The following is a 15,538-nucleotide window of genomic DNA, read 5'->3' on the forward strand; positions in this document are numbered from 1 at the left end:
CCCCCCCCCCCCCCCCCCCCCCCAACATTTTTTTTAATTTGTCGTAAATCTGATACACGGTACTATGATATTTCTTTAATCAAGAAACGATTAGTTCTTGAATACATTCCTGAATAGTGAAATTTCATTTATTAACGATTTTTGTTTTATTAAATTCATTAAAAATATCTATTTTTCTTCAGTAAACTATTTTTGGTGTTAAGGATCACATCCGGGTAAATGAAATTCACAGAACGTGCTCCATTCAGACACTCGGCGCTCCTTGAGTTTTTCATAAGACAACTGTCAAAATGTGTAGAGTTTACAGTAATATGCCAAATCAATACTAAACATTCTGTTTTCTCGATAATGTCGGTGCTTTCGTTTCCGAACCATACCGGATCGAATTATTTTGGCATTTAAAAATAAATTATGAAAATTCAGTACATGATGTGTCAGATTCTCTAAAATTTTGAATATGAATGATGGAGGAACGCTCAGATATGTGTAACTTTACTAGATATTGAAGATTGGGAGATTACTCTTTTATTTATTGTAATCCTCATGTGCCGTGGAGTTTTGTCATTCCAGGTTTCCGTAATCCGGATATGTAGCTTATATTACGTTTTTCGTTTAGATATTCATGTAAATTTGATAATTAATTTTGAACGGCCTTATTTGAAAACTTTATTATGTTCACAGCCTGCTACAAAATCAGATAAACTGCTGCAGTACTGTTTGCATGTTATGTACATGTAATTAAAATTATCAGATTTTATCAAACTCCAATCGGGTTTCGAATCATGCTACCATTGCGCTTTGTTGGCTTTGGCTTACAACGCTTTACTTTGTTTAGATACGGAAGTCGCCACAATTCGGCGGGAGTTTGTTAAAGATAGAGTGACGCTAACGACTTTCCATATTTATATGGAACGAACTGTTTAAATTGGAGATATAACCGTTATTGAAGGCTAGATTTATTACAAAATCGACGTATAATATGTAGACTATTTCTTAACCTATAACTTATTTAAGGACAAATGTCTTGAAATCCATTTTATTTCGACCACAGGTACTGATCACAGTTTGTTTACTCCCGGGTTGCTACTTACATGCATCAACTATTGACTTCTATTGAGGTGATTATGTCTATATCTGAACCAGGAAAAGTGATATTGACCGAGACGAAAATGTGGTCATATATGGACCTAAGAACTTTGTATTAACCAAGATTTCGCCTCTGTAAATATCACTTCTTCAGGTTCATATAACTACATATTCAATGAAATAAAAGTCTTCAATTGTTATATTAGATTCTAAATCATCATTTAATCATAAAATAATACGGAACGTATGAAAAACATTCAGAGAAATAGTTTTTTCGGGCAGAGAGTATTGTGACGTTACAACTAAAATGCCGTCATAAAATTAATACTGTCATGCTGTTTCTAAAAATAGTTACACCTAGTCAATATCATATGTCATTGATCTCCACGTGATTATCATTCAACAAATTAGAATGTATGAAATAGTGTGTCAGTTCCTATATGCACATGCATATATAGCAACCCATAGGAAAGAAAACGAAATGGTGACCAGTAACTATGATTTGACCAGTGTTATATACTTTTTTTAATTTATATGTGTAGACAAACAGAGTTATCGAACTTAGTTTGTTTGCTTTCACTTCCTGTCTGGTTTGCTGACGCAAACTTACAATGGAATTGATAAAATCAAAACCAGGTTTCATAGTATCATAGGACGCTTTTCAATATTTATCTCTTGTTTGTGTTTGTCTTTGCATAATAGTCAATAATTTGTGCATTTCAAGTGAACGAATGTGTATGTATTGCTGTAAAAATAATAATCTTCTTTTTTTACTTGTTTGGAGTAATTTACTTCATTAATTCTTCAATAGTCTATTGCCTGGCTAATTTATGCAATAAACACTTTTACAATCTAAACATGTTATGGCAGTTTTGTATATAAGTACATGTATTGATACATGTTTTGACTCGATGTTAAAACCAGCTGAAAGTACATGTTGTTTGACATAACAGTCAGCTATATTAACATTTTAGACTGAAGTGTATACAATTGTGCATTGTGTACGGCGCGCCGTAGACAATGCCATCTTACCGACAATCAATGGACTATGTGTGTAAACGTGTTAGTTCAAAAATGGTTTATTAATTTTTTACGCCATCCCTGGACTGAATATGACCAACACCACTAGCCAATTCTCTTGAACAAAGTTTTCATTTAAAAACCCTGCTCCGCTGCAGTGTGTTTTCCCCTATACACAGTTACCTCCCCTAAATGTAGCACAGTTTGTCTAGGCCACTTCCGTTGACCGGGTAGCTCTTGATTAGCTAGAGAGATATAATAACAATCTTAAGTGCAGGGTCCGTATTCATGAAACCATTCTCATGCTCAATTTCTTTTTTCTAGTTATAACTTAATCAATAAGTTAATCTTAATCTACAACCCCGAGACAACCAACCAAGTAAGCTACTGCCCCGGGACAACCAACCAAGTAAACTACAACCCCGAGACAACAAACCAAGTAAGCTCTACAACCCCGAGACAACAAACCAAGCAAGCTACAGCCCCGAGACAACCAACCAAGTAAGCTACAACCCCCAGACAACCAACTAAGTAAGCTCTACAACCCCGAGACAGCTATCCAAGCAAGATATCAGACCCTAACAAATCAGCCCAGTAATCTACAACTTCGGCGAGTCGAACAACCAATATACCGACCCAGACAACTGAACAAGCAGGCTTCAACCTTAAACAACCAACTATGCAAGATATAAGACCCTTACTAGCCAGCTACGACCGCTTAAACAAACCAAGCTACAACTGGTCAAGCAAGCAACAACTCCAGAAAACCAACAAAGCAAGATGAGCAACCGTTACCAGCCATTTAAGTAGACAACAGCCACAAACAACCAACAAAGCAAGTTGTGAACACAGACAACGAATCAAGTCATCTACAACCAAAAATAACCAACAAAGCTATAACAAAGCAAGCTAGAAACCAAAGACAACCAACCAATCAAACCACAACCAAAAATATACCAACCAAGTTACAACCAAACACAACCAACCATAAAACATACAACCACAGACAACCAGTCAAGCGCACTACAACCAAAAACACCTAACAAAGCTACAAACAAAGACAATATACCAACCAAGTGACAACCAAAAAACCTACAACCACCGACAACCAGTCAAGCGCACTACAACCAAAAACAACTAACAAAGCTACAAACAAAGACAATATACCAACCAAGTGACAACCAAAAAACCTACAACCACCGACAACCAGCCAAGCAAGAGACAACTCTGCCAGCCAACGAAACAAGCTACAATCCCAGTCAATCAATCGCAAACAAACGATACAACCTAGCCAGTCAATCAATCAAGCTGCAATGTTACATCTCAATATTAGACTATGCAGTGTATGACAGGGGAAAGTGTATACGTGTGTACTATTTAACTAGTAATGAGTGTCTGTGTGTATTAGCAAATGAGTATGATCGGTAGAACACCTTGTAATAGTAGTTATTGAATTATATTCTTCAACCTAAAAGGCTTTTATATTTGAAACCCAATCTATACTCTACTTAAAGCTAAATACTATTACAAATTCCTCTCTTTAAACCCGGTCTTAAAATTGACAGCTGTTAAATGGTTATGTGTATAATTTAATGTGTTTGTAATTTAATCTCTAAATATTTTATCTTTGTTTATTCATGTAAGTAGTTTTATTTCATTAAAAAAGTTAAAGTGACTAATAGACCCATTTTAGGTGTATACGTACTGGCTATTAAGTTTCATGTTCATAATATATTTTACAGTGTAAATGAATACGGTTCTTGTAATAGAAAGAACCAATTTCAAGCTGCACCACGTAATTTCGGAACAGTTCGCTTCAGAAGCAATGTTGAACCTTGTCATTGTGTGCTTTAGTCTATATACCAATAATGAAATTAATCATCAATAATAAAATCGACACTCACTACAACTAGTCGAAACATTATCAGATGCACGGTATCGCTGATTAGATCAAGTTTAATTTTGTTTGCGTTCGAATGCACGTAATAAAATTTTAAAAAATCTGTTTAATCAAACCATTGATCTTTGTGGCAAGAGGAGTGGCGGATCACGATGTCTTTCTATTTTTGTGTTTTTGTGTTTTCTAGGTATCCATTATTGTCTTTTCGTGTATTGATTTTAAGTTCTTATCTTTCCTTCGTGTGTAAGTGACGTAAGGTATGTTGTAATCTTGTGTTGATGACGTTTAATATTTTGTCCTCTTGTGTTGATGACGTCTGATTTTTTGTCTTCTTTTGTTGATGACGTATGATATTTTGTCCTCTTGTGTTGATGACGTCTGATATTTTGTCCTCTTGTGTTGATGACGTATGATATTTTGTCCTCTTGTGTTGATGACGTATGCTATTTTGTCCTCTGGTGTTGATATCATGACGTATGATATTCTGTCCTTGAAGAAATGTCTCGTGGGCAATTCACAGATATTTGAGAAAAGCATTCAATTTACAAATATAAAACTGTTCCTGTTGATAATCAACAAACACTTGTAAGACCCTGATTAATTTTGTTCAAAGAAAAGCATTGTCGTACTTTTAAAATAATATTAATTTAAGCAGAAAGGTTACCAAATGTCTATTTATCTATGAATGAAAATAAGGACCTTATAGTTAGGACAATACTCCGTTTGAACAGATAATTGTGTACTACAGCCCGCACACGGAGTTCCGTAAATGTCCACGAGAACAAACAAATCAAATTATAAAGCTCAAATAATACTCAGAAGTGTAATATGTATATCTCCAATCTTAGATCAAACAGTCCGACGGGAAGAGTTAAATTACTACAGAAGGATTCGAGAAGGGTCCTGTGAACCAAACATAAAGGAAGCAATTAAACTCGTAAGAATACCTGATCGATATTCACAAAACCTGCCGCCGATCCACACGCTTGTGCCAAACCGACTGTAATTAGATTTTAAAAAAACACAATACCCACTTGATAGAATATATCTTCACACATATATGTACAGACATTCATATATCGCGATCTTGAGGTGTAGAAATCAAAACAGACTAACTAGTTTAGACGTAGAACGACTCCGAGCACTATCCATATATGTAGGCTGTCTATGGTGTAATTTTATATATAGTATTCACCGTTCACACATATAATCAAAATTTGATTTTTAAAGGGATATGTTTTGATTAGCATGGGTCTTTTAGGGAACAGAAGGCGGCGAGGAAAGTCTGTTGCCAAACACAACAGTATGCTGTTGTACTCCGTCTTTGTAGGAGAAAATCCAGCCGATATATTGAGCGCTTTAAAGTCTCGTTCACTCGGGTTTCACTACTTGACGTAAAACATTAAATTGCAAAAAGTAAAACATTTGTTTGCAGAAAGTAAATCATTTATTTTAGACAGAAACATGTTTGTTTGGAAGAAGGAACAACATTTGATTGCAGAAAGTAAAATACTTGTTTGTGGAATGAAAGTCATATTTACAAGTCTGCTCGGAAAACGAAATCAACAGATCATTCTTAAAAAAGACCCAACACTCGGAGTGAAAAATATCGAATTTTACTCTGTATTTCTGTTTTAAATTATTGTTGTTGGTTGTTTTTTTTTGGTTTTTTTTTAATTTTATAAATATCGATTTGTTCTGACATTTCAAACCAATCTTTCCATCTTAACGAGCTTCAACGTCATAGATTTGATTTTTATTTGAATTAAAATCTCGAACTATAATAGACATCTTGATTCATGGTACATAAACAACATTTTAACGTCAAAAACATCTTTTATTTTCATTACTTTGTATTCTTAACTCTTAGAGACTAGAAAGCACCGGGAGGCGCGGTAGCTTGCCACTATATTAGTTCCTATTAATATCATTTTTTCTAGGACAAATGAGATGTGATATTAAGCGAAATCTACTGTAACCTAATATTCCCACCTGGTTCTTTTTAAACATAAGGCCAGCTATCAACGTTTCACCAATTCTTAAATAGTGTATTCTTTAAATACACTGTATACTTAAAATGTACTGTTATGCTTTGAATACAATAAATAAACTAAAACAAAACTTCAAATACATTATATACTTTAGATATTTGAATTTATTCTGTTTTAACATTTGTCAATTTTGACATAACTTTTCATGATGAAGTTTTGCGGCGTTAATGTTGGAGCCATAGGATCGCCATTGTCATATGCATTCTCTTCAAACTAACCACGTCACTCATTTATAACTCCAAGAATGAACTCATATTAGCACGCACGCTTTACATTGTATTTGACCGTGCTTGACAGTGACATACGGTACAATTACTTATTTTAGCGGAATCAAATTTCAGCGTATGATCGAAGTTTATGTTTAACAGTTGACACGTTAAAGACTTAGCGCAATCATCATACATGTTATATGCAATAAAAAAACTTACGGGAACTTCTATTAGCGCAATCCTAATTTAGAGGAATATTGATATCGTGAAAAGAGCTAAAATTAGAATACCACCAAAATAGATACGCTTACAGTAATATAAATTAAACTATAATTTACACGGTGATATATGAAGAACAGTAACTGTTCTGTTTAGATTATGTTTTAGTAATATATATTTTGTATGCAAATAGTCTTGTGACGTTTCAACCACATGCGGCCTGAGAATTTGAAACAGCTATATTTGGACCTAAACTAAAGTGTTAAGAGTAATTGTACACGTGTTAGGGACCGAAAGTTGATATAAACCCCTAAAACGTGTTAAATTACTCTTAACACCTTAGTTTAGGTCCAAATATATATACATGTAGCTGTAACAAATTTTCAGACCCCTGTGGTTCCAACAGGTAGCTCTAATTTATCAGCCGTATATGCTATGTTATATTATAATTACTTCTTCGCTTTAACTAAGACGAATTTTGTACTCTATTATAACATTTCTATCATATTAGAACGAGCAAAATAAGTTCTCACGGAACAAACCTCACATAGTCGTGAAATGGCCTTTATTTACCTGTACCGTGATGTACAGTGTTTCACGTGCTACGATTGTTAGGGACATGTCATTCTGTCCTGACAATTCCGGACTCTGACGCCCAGTGAAAAGCGTGACGTTTACTGAATGAACCTTGTAGCTGGCATTTGAAAGGACAGTACCTTTATATCATATACATATATTTACCTGTATAATATATATACGACATTGATAAATCTTCTGTTAATATTCATTATCATTAGCTCTGTAGGTGCAAAAATAATCGTTCCGTCCCGTCGGAGTGTCTACTAAAGAAAACGCAACACTGTAATTATGCGGATTGTTTTCTCTCTAGAGAATATGCAAATAGTTCTTGACATACCCAAAATGACAACGAAGACAGCACGATCACATGGAAAAACAATTAACTAGGTTTTTTCTTATATATTTTCGTTGGAGTCATGATTTTTATATTTGAGTGGCGTATACAATGTTTATTTTCAAGCAAACTATCTTCATGTTGTATATTTCTATATTTTTCTCGTATAATACGCTTGGCCAATTATTAATTTGATTTAATTCCATTCCTTTCGGCTGCTGCCAAAAGCAGTAAAACACATAATTTCTTAAATATTAGAAGTCCAACAAAACTAAGTTCATATATAATAATTTGTTTTTCGTTGTGACCATACTGACACGTTTAAAATACACTAGGGTCTATTTATTGTATAAGTTACCAAAGGTTTGGTTTTATTTTGTTTGACGTCCCACGTGTGTATGTGTGCCGGAGATGGTGTATGTTGGTGTACTTATAATTACCTCCTTGTTATACAATGTGTATTGCTATCTCACTGAAATACCATGACGAAAGCATCCAGAACGGGCATTCCTACCGGTCACATTATACTGACAACGGGTGAACCCGTTGTCGCCATCGTTACCAAAGGCGTTGCTTGGTTTGTCATTTGCTGCTTCTTTGGTAATCTTGTTAGGGACTGTTAGACGGTTGGGGTTGCATGGTTGGAAGGTTAAGTTTTGTTTGGGGTTGTTTGAAGGTTGTTTGGTCAGTAAGTATTGTTTTGTTTGGAATTGCTTGGTTGGCTGGTGTTGCTTGGCTGGAACAATATAGGTGATGCATTGTAAGTTTGTTAGAGGTGATTTGTAAATTTGTTTTGTCCTAAATATGATTAGCTTCGGGAGACAATTCTTCGTATCACCTTGCTTACTACCAGGGAAATAAAGATTTGTTATAAAAAATACTGTAAATTTAATTGATTTTCACGTATTGTTTCAACAGACATTTCCTGAAGATTAAAGTAAAATATATTAACTCTACCAGATACATGTTCATGCATAACATTTTTTGAAAATATGATCAACACTCTTAAAATACCACGAAAATACGTTACTCGTGAACTAAAATTGAATTACATTATATTCTGTCATTATCTTACTAGTGTGCGCACAGAGGGATCATCGTTAAAGACTGTGCGCTCCGAAACTTCATTATAATGCCATCTCATCTCCAGCAAGCAAAGCTGTGACGTTATAAAGGGGTTTGACGATACAATATCGGGTGAGGCATATTAGATGTTGGCGGTAAGCGATGTGGCAAATGAAACGATCGAGGGGTGTCAATATGTCAAATGAAACGAGGGGCGTTATATAGAGGCATTACTGTAAATAAGCCCAAGTCTGTAGAAATGAACGAAAATCCATGATTAGGTAAAGAATCATTGAACTGTGTGTCCTTTATTCGCGTTACATAACCGCAATCACACAGGGCCGTACTCGTCAACAAGTCTGTCGTCGGGGAATTAAAATCAAATTTTCTGGTGATAAGTCGAGTTTCTAAAATCTAAAAAGAGTCGGAGTGAATTTAGATTGTAAAACGAGATTAAGGCTGAATAATAATCACTATATATACGCAGGTTTCTAAGATATAGATACATGTTCTGAATAAGTTTATATTTTTTCTTATTGCATTACATTAGTAATTGCAGCAAGTTAGACTTACAATATGTGCGGATTCGGGGCCTACGTGGGGAGGTCGCCAGGTACTGTCCACAGGTCGGTGGGTTTTCTCCGGGAACTCCTGTGTTCCTCAACCACCAGAACCTTGCACGTTCTTAGGAGACCATAGCTATTAATAGGACATATAACACAAACGAACCAAACCAAACTTAAAATATCAACCAATGCTTCAAATTATCACGGAAACACAATCCTAAGGTAAACACATGCTTGAGAGCACGTACGCGGGAGACAATTTACTGTAAGGTACACTGTATATGTTAAATCAATAGCACTCCTGAAGTTTCGATTTGGATTAAAATATTTGGGTGAGGGGTGATGTAACGATCTAAAATAACTCCCTGCATTATCCGATTAAGATTAATTATTTTGTTGAGGGGTGACGTAATAATCTAGAATATTTAATATTTGGATAAATGAGTGACGTAATTGTCTGCGAACCGTTTTCCGTGCTAGGACATGCACGTCATACAAAAACGTAGCATTGTTTTGTTGGCTGATAATACCAAGAGTGATAAATATAAGCTGTTAAAATGTCATCGTTTACGTTATTAAACTTTATCTTTATAACAGAGTGTATGTTGGAGTATATTGATCACACGATGGAGAAATAAAACATCGTGTCGACCTCACCCGCTCGAGTTTCCCTGATCATATTTTCCTTATTCGGAGCCTCTCTAGAAAGATGCGCATAACCAACATAATCGATGTCGGGGAGACTGAAGCAGACGACGGCAATGGCGCTTCAACCTGATCATCTGTACTGTTGTGTGTTATTGTCCTCCTCACGCGCTCAAATTCCCCAGGTCATATTTCCTTTATGCGGAGCCTCTCTAGAGAGATCGATAAAACCATCACAACCGAGTTCCGAGAGACTGTTACAAACATCAACAATGTTGCGTCAATATGATCATCTTTACTGTCGTATGTTATTATTTTTATTTCGTCATAATTAGATATGTATTATCCGGATGTGATAGGAAAACCAGATTCTTTGTCTCTGCTCGATCAATCATGTTTCATTCGGGTATCAGCCTTGTGAAACGTGATTTATCTCGGGGAAATATGAAACTCGTGTTTCTCTACAACAAGGACAACCATGCATATAGAGATGCTGACTAATAAATAAATACAGAGGAAAGTTTTTTGTCGCAATAATATCTCAAACAAAGAGCTGCTAAATAACTCATCATCGGCGGAATCCGTAAACAGCGTGATGACTAACACCCACACAGCTATGCTATTATCAATAATGAAAAGCGTGCACACCTGCAATCTGTCTCGTCACTACACGCATGCGCACTGTGCACGGAACACAAATGGCTACCACTTACCGATGGTGTTATTATTTTAATGATTTTATCACCAATCATCGTCTATTCGGCTACTTCAAAATCGTTACGCGTTGTAGAACACGTGACATGAATCAGAGATGTGTTTGTATCATCGTCAAAAAAGATAAACACGGCCATATTGTGATTAATACAGAAAAGAATTCGTGCTCACACGAAAAATTAAGTTAATGTGAATTCAGGTATGCACCAAGTAAACATCAGTTACAAAATCCTATTCGGTATCATAAGTTGATTGTATTCGTTTGTTGCAGATGTCATCAGCTTTGTAGACATTCTAATGGGTTTTTTAATTTGTACAAGTTTTAAAAACCTGTGTAAAATTAAGGTTTTTGGGTGTATCATATTTATGCATGATTTTTTTTTAACTCTAAGACTAAATTATTTTGTTATCTTTAGTTTCGATAGTCATGAAAATATCGTAGATTGAGTTTTCTCCTGAATGAATTTGAAGTGGTCAACTGATGACGCTTTGTAGGTAAACAATGGAGAACAGGGTCAAGCTGTTCAAAGCCTGGTTAGTTTAAAAACAAATATACTGCATTAAACTTAACGTTGATTTTTCAGTAAAAGAACCATGCTTTGAATATCTTTATTGTGATCATCATATTGTCAGTTTATAAGAAAGATAAAATTGTAATACTTGAGTTTTGAAATCATAGGTCAAATTATATGCAATCACTTATTATTTCATTACATTGACTTCAGGGTGAAACTGTTTTTTATCGTTATCAAATTACTTCTTTATACAAGAATGATATCCATATATCTTTCATGACTTTTAGCAAAGTACCGTAATTGTAAATTACTAATTTTAGCAATATTCTAATTTTAACGGCTTTCATGCTACCCTTTTGTCCGTTAATCCATACTATTGGTTGCAAAATTTAAAGGGACATATAACAGAAAGAAAAACTTCATTTCTCAGTCTCCCAATTTTCTTTTCTCGCCGTTCCGTTAAAACCACTGTGTACCCAGTATATGTTTAAGCCTTTTTAAGAAAACGACATCAGTGCTTACTCATTGATTTAAGTACTGACATTCTGCTATTTTGAAAGTACACTCATACATATGTAAGTCCTACCAGCTTCGATCCACTAAAATTTGAGAACGCCAATATAAGTAGGCTTACAGTATTCTGTTGTACTGAGGACACAACTTAAATTTATTACATTTCAAAAGCGGTCGACCACTTTAACTTTTGAGAGTCAACTAATCAATTTGAAGTACATGAAACAACAACAACAACAACAACAACAACAACAATATCCAGTCAAACAAACAAACCTCCATCCAGTTCCGTTGGAATCCAACCCAAGAAGGGAAAGAAGAGGAAGAAGAAGAAGAAGAAAAAGAAGAAGAAGAAGAAGGAGGAGGAGGAGGAGGAGGAGGAGGAGGAGGAGGATGGAGGAGGAGAGAAGAAGAAGAAGAAGAAGAAGAAGAAGAAGAAGAAGAAGAAGGAACGGGTTAAAACATAAAGACCCAAATTAGCATGGCAACGTTATTTTGGTATATTTATCGTTCCCTTGAAGCGGTCTATACATCCCTATAGTTAACCTTTTATTTCAAACTAACACAATCAATTCAAAACAATAGTGACTTAGCCTATATAGATAAGCTTTTATCAAAGAGTGGTGTCATAAACGTTGCATGGGGAGACCTAATTCTTTGTATTATATTGTCTCGGCTACGTAGTGTCTGTTTTCATAGCAATGCGGAAATCGATACGTTTTTGGCAGTGTCCTAACCTGACGTTTTATAGAAGCAGTAGTAAATACGACACGAGAGGTATGTCTGAAACACTTAACAACAAGATGATTTAACGGTGAACCTCGCCAGTGCGGAGAGTTCAATAAACATGTACAGTGAACCTCGCCAGTGCGGACAGTACAATATACATATACAGTGAACCTCGCCAGTGCGGACAATTCAATATACATATACAGTGAACCTCGCCAGTGCGGACAATTCAATATACATATACAGTGAACCTCGCCAGTGCGGACAATTCAATATACATATATACAGTGAACCTCGCCAATGCGGACAATTCAATATACATATATACAGTGAACCTCGCCAGTGCGGACCATTCAATATACATATACAGTGAACCTCGCCAGTGCGGACAGTTCAATATACATATACAGTGGACCCCGCCAGTGCGGTCAATTCAATATACATATACAGTGAACCTCGCCAGTGCGAACAATTCAATCTATATGTAGAGAGGAACCTCGCCACTCAGGACAATTCATTAAAGATATGTTGAGAAAAACCTCTCCAGTCCGGAAAATTCAATCTTAATGTACAATGAACCTCTCCAGTCCAGACAATTCAAGCTATATTTACAATGAAATTCGCCAGTTCGACAATTCAATGTACTTGTACAGTGAACCGCAACATTCCGGATAATTCAATCTGTCTTTGACAATGAAACCTTGCCATTCCGGACAATTCAATTCTAATATTGACACTGAAACATCGCTATTCTGGATTCTTCCCAAGGGATCCCACATCAGTCGCCTCATTCAATACGGTATTAAAAATGAGCATTCTCGACACTTCGGAGAGATTACCGAAATTCTTCCGAAGATTACAGGAAATCTTTCCGGGTGTTGTGACTTAGCAGGGCAGAACAGGCTTTCAAGATCTGAAAACGTAAAAAAAAACTGGCGGAAAACACCGGATATCTTAGAAAACGCTATTCGGTGAAACGTCCTTTGCGGTCATAAATCTTTGAAAAGAAGTTGCGTCCCACACAGTTTTGGTTTTGTCTTTTTTTATATCTCAACCGGTCGCGGCGGAACGTCCAAACTTTAACCATCAAACCCTCCCTAGGACTATCTTTAAGTACATAACTTGTAAATGATCCAACTAATGGACCACAAACATGGCCAGTGCTAGGTCAATTCCGGACATTGACCAGCGAATAACATATGGTTAGAGTGCACAAGAACGCGGTTAATAAATTACACACGACATACTACACGTAAGTATTTACATAAACATACCATAGAATTCAAAGCAGGGTTAGTTTTCAAAATCATTCTCTTAGTACAATTGAACTTTCTTAATTCCGTCTTTTCGTATTGCAGAGTTATCTGCTCTTGTGAGCAGGTATTGATTGGTACGTCATTTGTTTGTGAGAGTAACGTCATCAATTTTTGAGAAAACGACGAAATTTTCTTAAACAAACCAATGACGTAATAATCAATACCTGCCCACAAGAGAAGATAACTCTGCAATACGCAAAGACGGAATAGTGAATCCGATAATCCGGAAATACTTGCATGATGGAAAACAAGGTTTCAGGACAAATACACATTAATTTTTTTCTGTAGATATTTGTAGGCAAATGTTGACATTTTTTAACCACAACACTTATATTATTTCATCTATTAGGAAATTTGATTAGCTTGACATTTAAATACCATACAATCCGAGTGTATAACATGTTAAGTTATCAAAGCATGTTTACCACAGCATAAAACTGCTGATATGCAGTGATAATAATTTCTAAAAAAATATTTTTTGACAAAAAACTTTCTGGATGTGTTTTGAAACATACTGATGCTGCATATTTTTTTGTTTCAATTTTGAAAGATTGTCAGTAAAAACAACTTCTTGCATGACCACCAAACTCTGTTATGATTCGTTTGGGAACATAATTGCATAACTTAACGCGAGTAAAATAAGTTGTAATTTTATATCTATCGGTTACAAAGCTAGCCATGCTTTTGTCGAGTATAAAGCTTATTATATCTTAAACCCAATAGTTTAAAGATTGATTAGCTTAACAAAACATAAACTAAAATGTTCAAAGTTATTTCATTTTTATTTTTATTTAAAATAGTAAATAATTTTTAGTTGTATCCTTTATACGATTATTACATATATCAACTCTAAGACAGGCGAATTTAAGAATTGAATTAATACTTTTTTTAATCACAATTTTTATAGAAACGGCCGTGTTTTAAACTTATGTTTCAAACTGTCAGTACTTTTAACAACTAGTTTCAGACCGATCTTATTATGACGTTTAATAGTCTCTATAAATATGCACTGTGAACTCACCTTGAACACGGATAAGCCGGATATGGTATTTCTTTGCAAGTCACAGTTAATTTTTTGTAAAAAAGATTTAATCTATTCATTCAAATTCAGAGGATGTAAGCTTATTGACAGCGATCGCATCATTGATCAAAATCCTTTACAATTATCTGTATATTGTATGTGTTAAATTAGATCGGATTTTATACACTGACAAGTTTTTTTTATCATTTCTGTAAAATTTGAAATTCATAAACATTTTTTTTAAATAATATTAACAATATCGTTATCGTTAAGATATTATTTACGATAAAGAAGTGTATAGATCTATAATAGACACTTTGTTCAATACATTTAAGACAGCCGTTTTCAGAGGCGTACAGTGTAGCTAGTAGTGTTAGTGTGGAACGAACTCTCGCCAGATATGACCGGACACGCCCCCCTCGGATGTATTCAAGGCGAGGTTGTCAACCAAACAGTAGTAGACGGACACTGGTGTACATAGTTTTATTAAATGAACTTTTTTGACACTGTCAATTATTTTATAATTAAGTACAAGCCGTACATTTGCAATCAGCGTGATATCCAATAGGACGCTGCTGATTACTGACCAGAACCAGACCTAGAACTAGATGTAACTCCAGATTTTTTGTTTGTGCAATAAACAGATACAGTATACCTGAGCTAACTTTTGATCTAAACTCCACACTTGCGTATGATTTACCTGTAGCGTTTGTGTTTTGGTCGATATTCTAACCTGTGATGTTGAGTGGGTGCTGTTATCATTTGATGCAATTTTAAAGTGGGCGACCGAAAAATGTCACTGCATACCGCGTGTTTGGTTAACGCCCTCGGACTACACCTGGTAAATTATTTACCTCGCATCCCGGACTAAGCCAGAATATATACCACAGGGGCATGAGAGTAAATTGTTGGATTTCACTTTGTAAATAAATATGCCACAGGGACATGATAATCAGTTGTAGGATCTCACCTGATAAATAAATATACCATAGGTACATGCGAATCAATTGCAGGATCTGATACGATAGTTGGAGTGAGGGTGGGAGGCGGGGTGGG

General features: G+C 35.3%; 1 protein-coding gene across 1 annotated transcript in view; it reads left to right on the forward strand.

Annotated features, from left to right (window-relative positions):
• LOC110450686 (8-oxo-dGDP phosphatase NUDT18-like) overlaps positions 1-15,538 on the forward strand; it is a 98,376-nt gene that overhangs the window by 44,951 nt on the left and 37,887 nt on the right. The window lies entirely within an intron of this gene.

The sequence above is a fragment of the Mizuhopecten yessoensis genome, unplaced genomic scaffold (genome assembly GCF_002113885.1).
Source record: "Mizuhopecten yessoensis strain PY_sf001 unplaced genomic scaffold, ASM211388v2 scaffold5459, whole genome shotgun sequence".
NCBI lineage: Eukaryota > Metazoa > Mollusca > Bivalvia > Pectinida > Pectinidae > Mizuhopecten > Mizuhopecten yessoensis.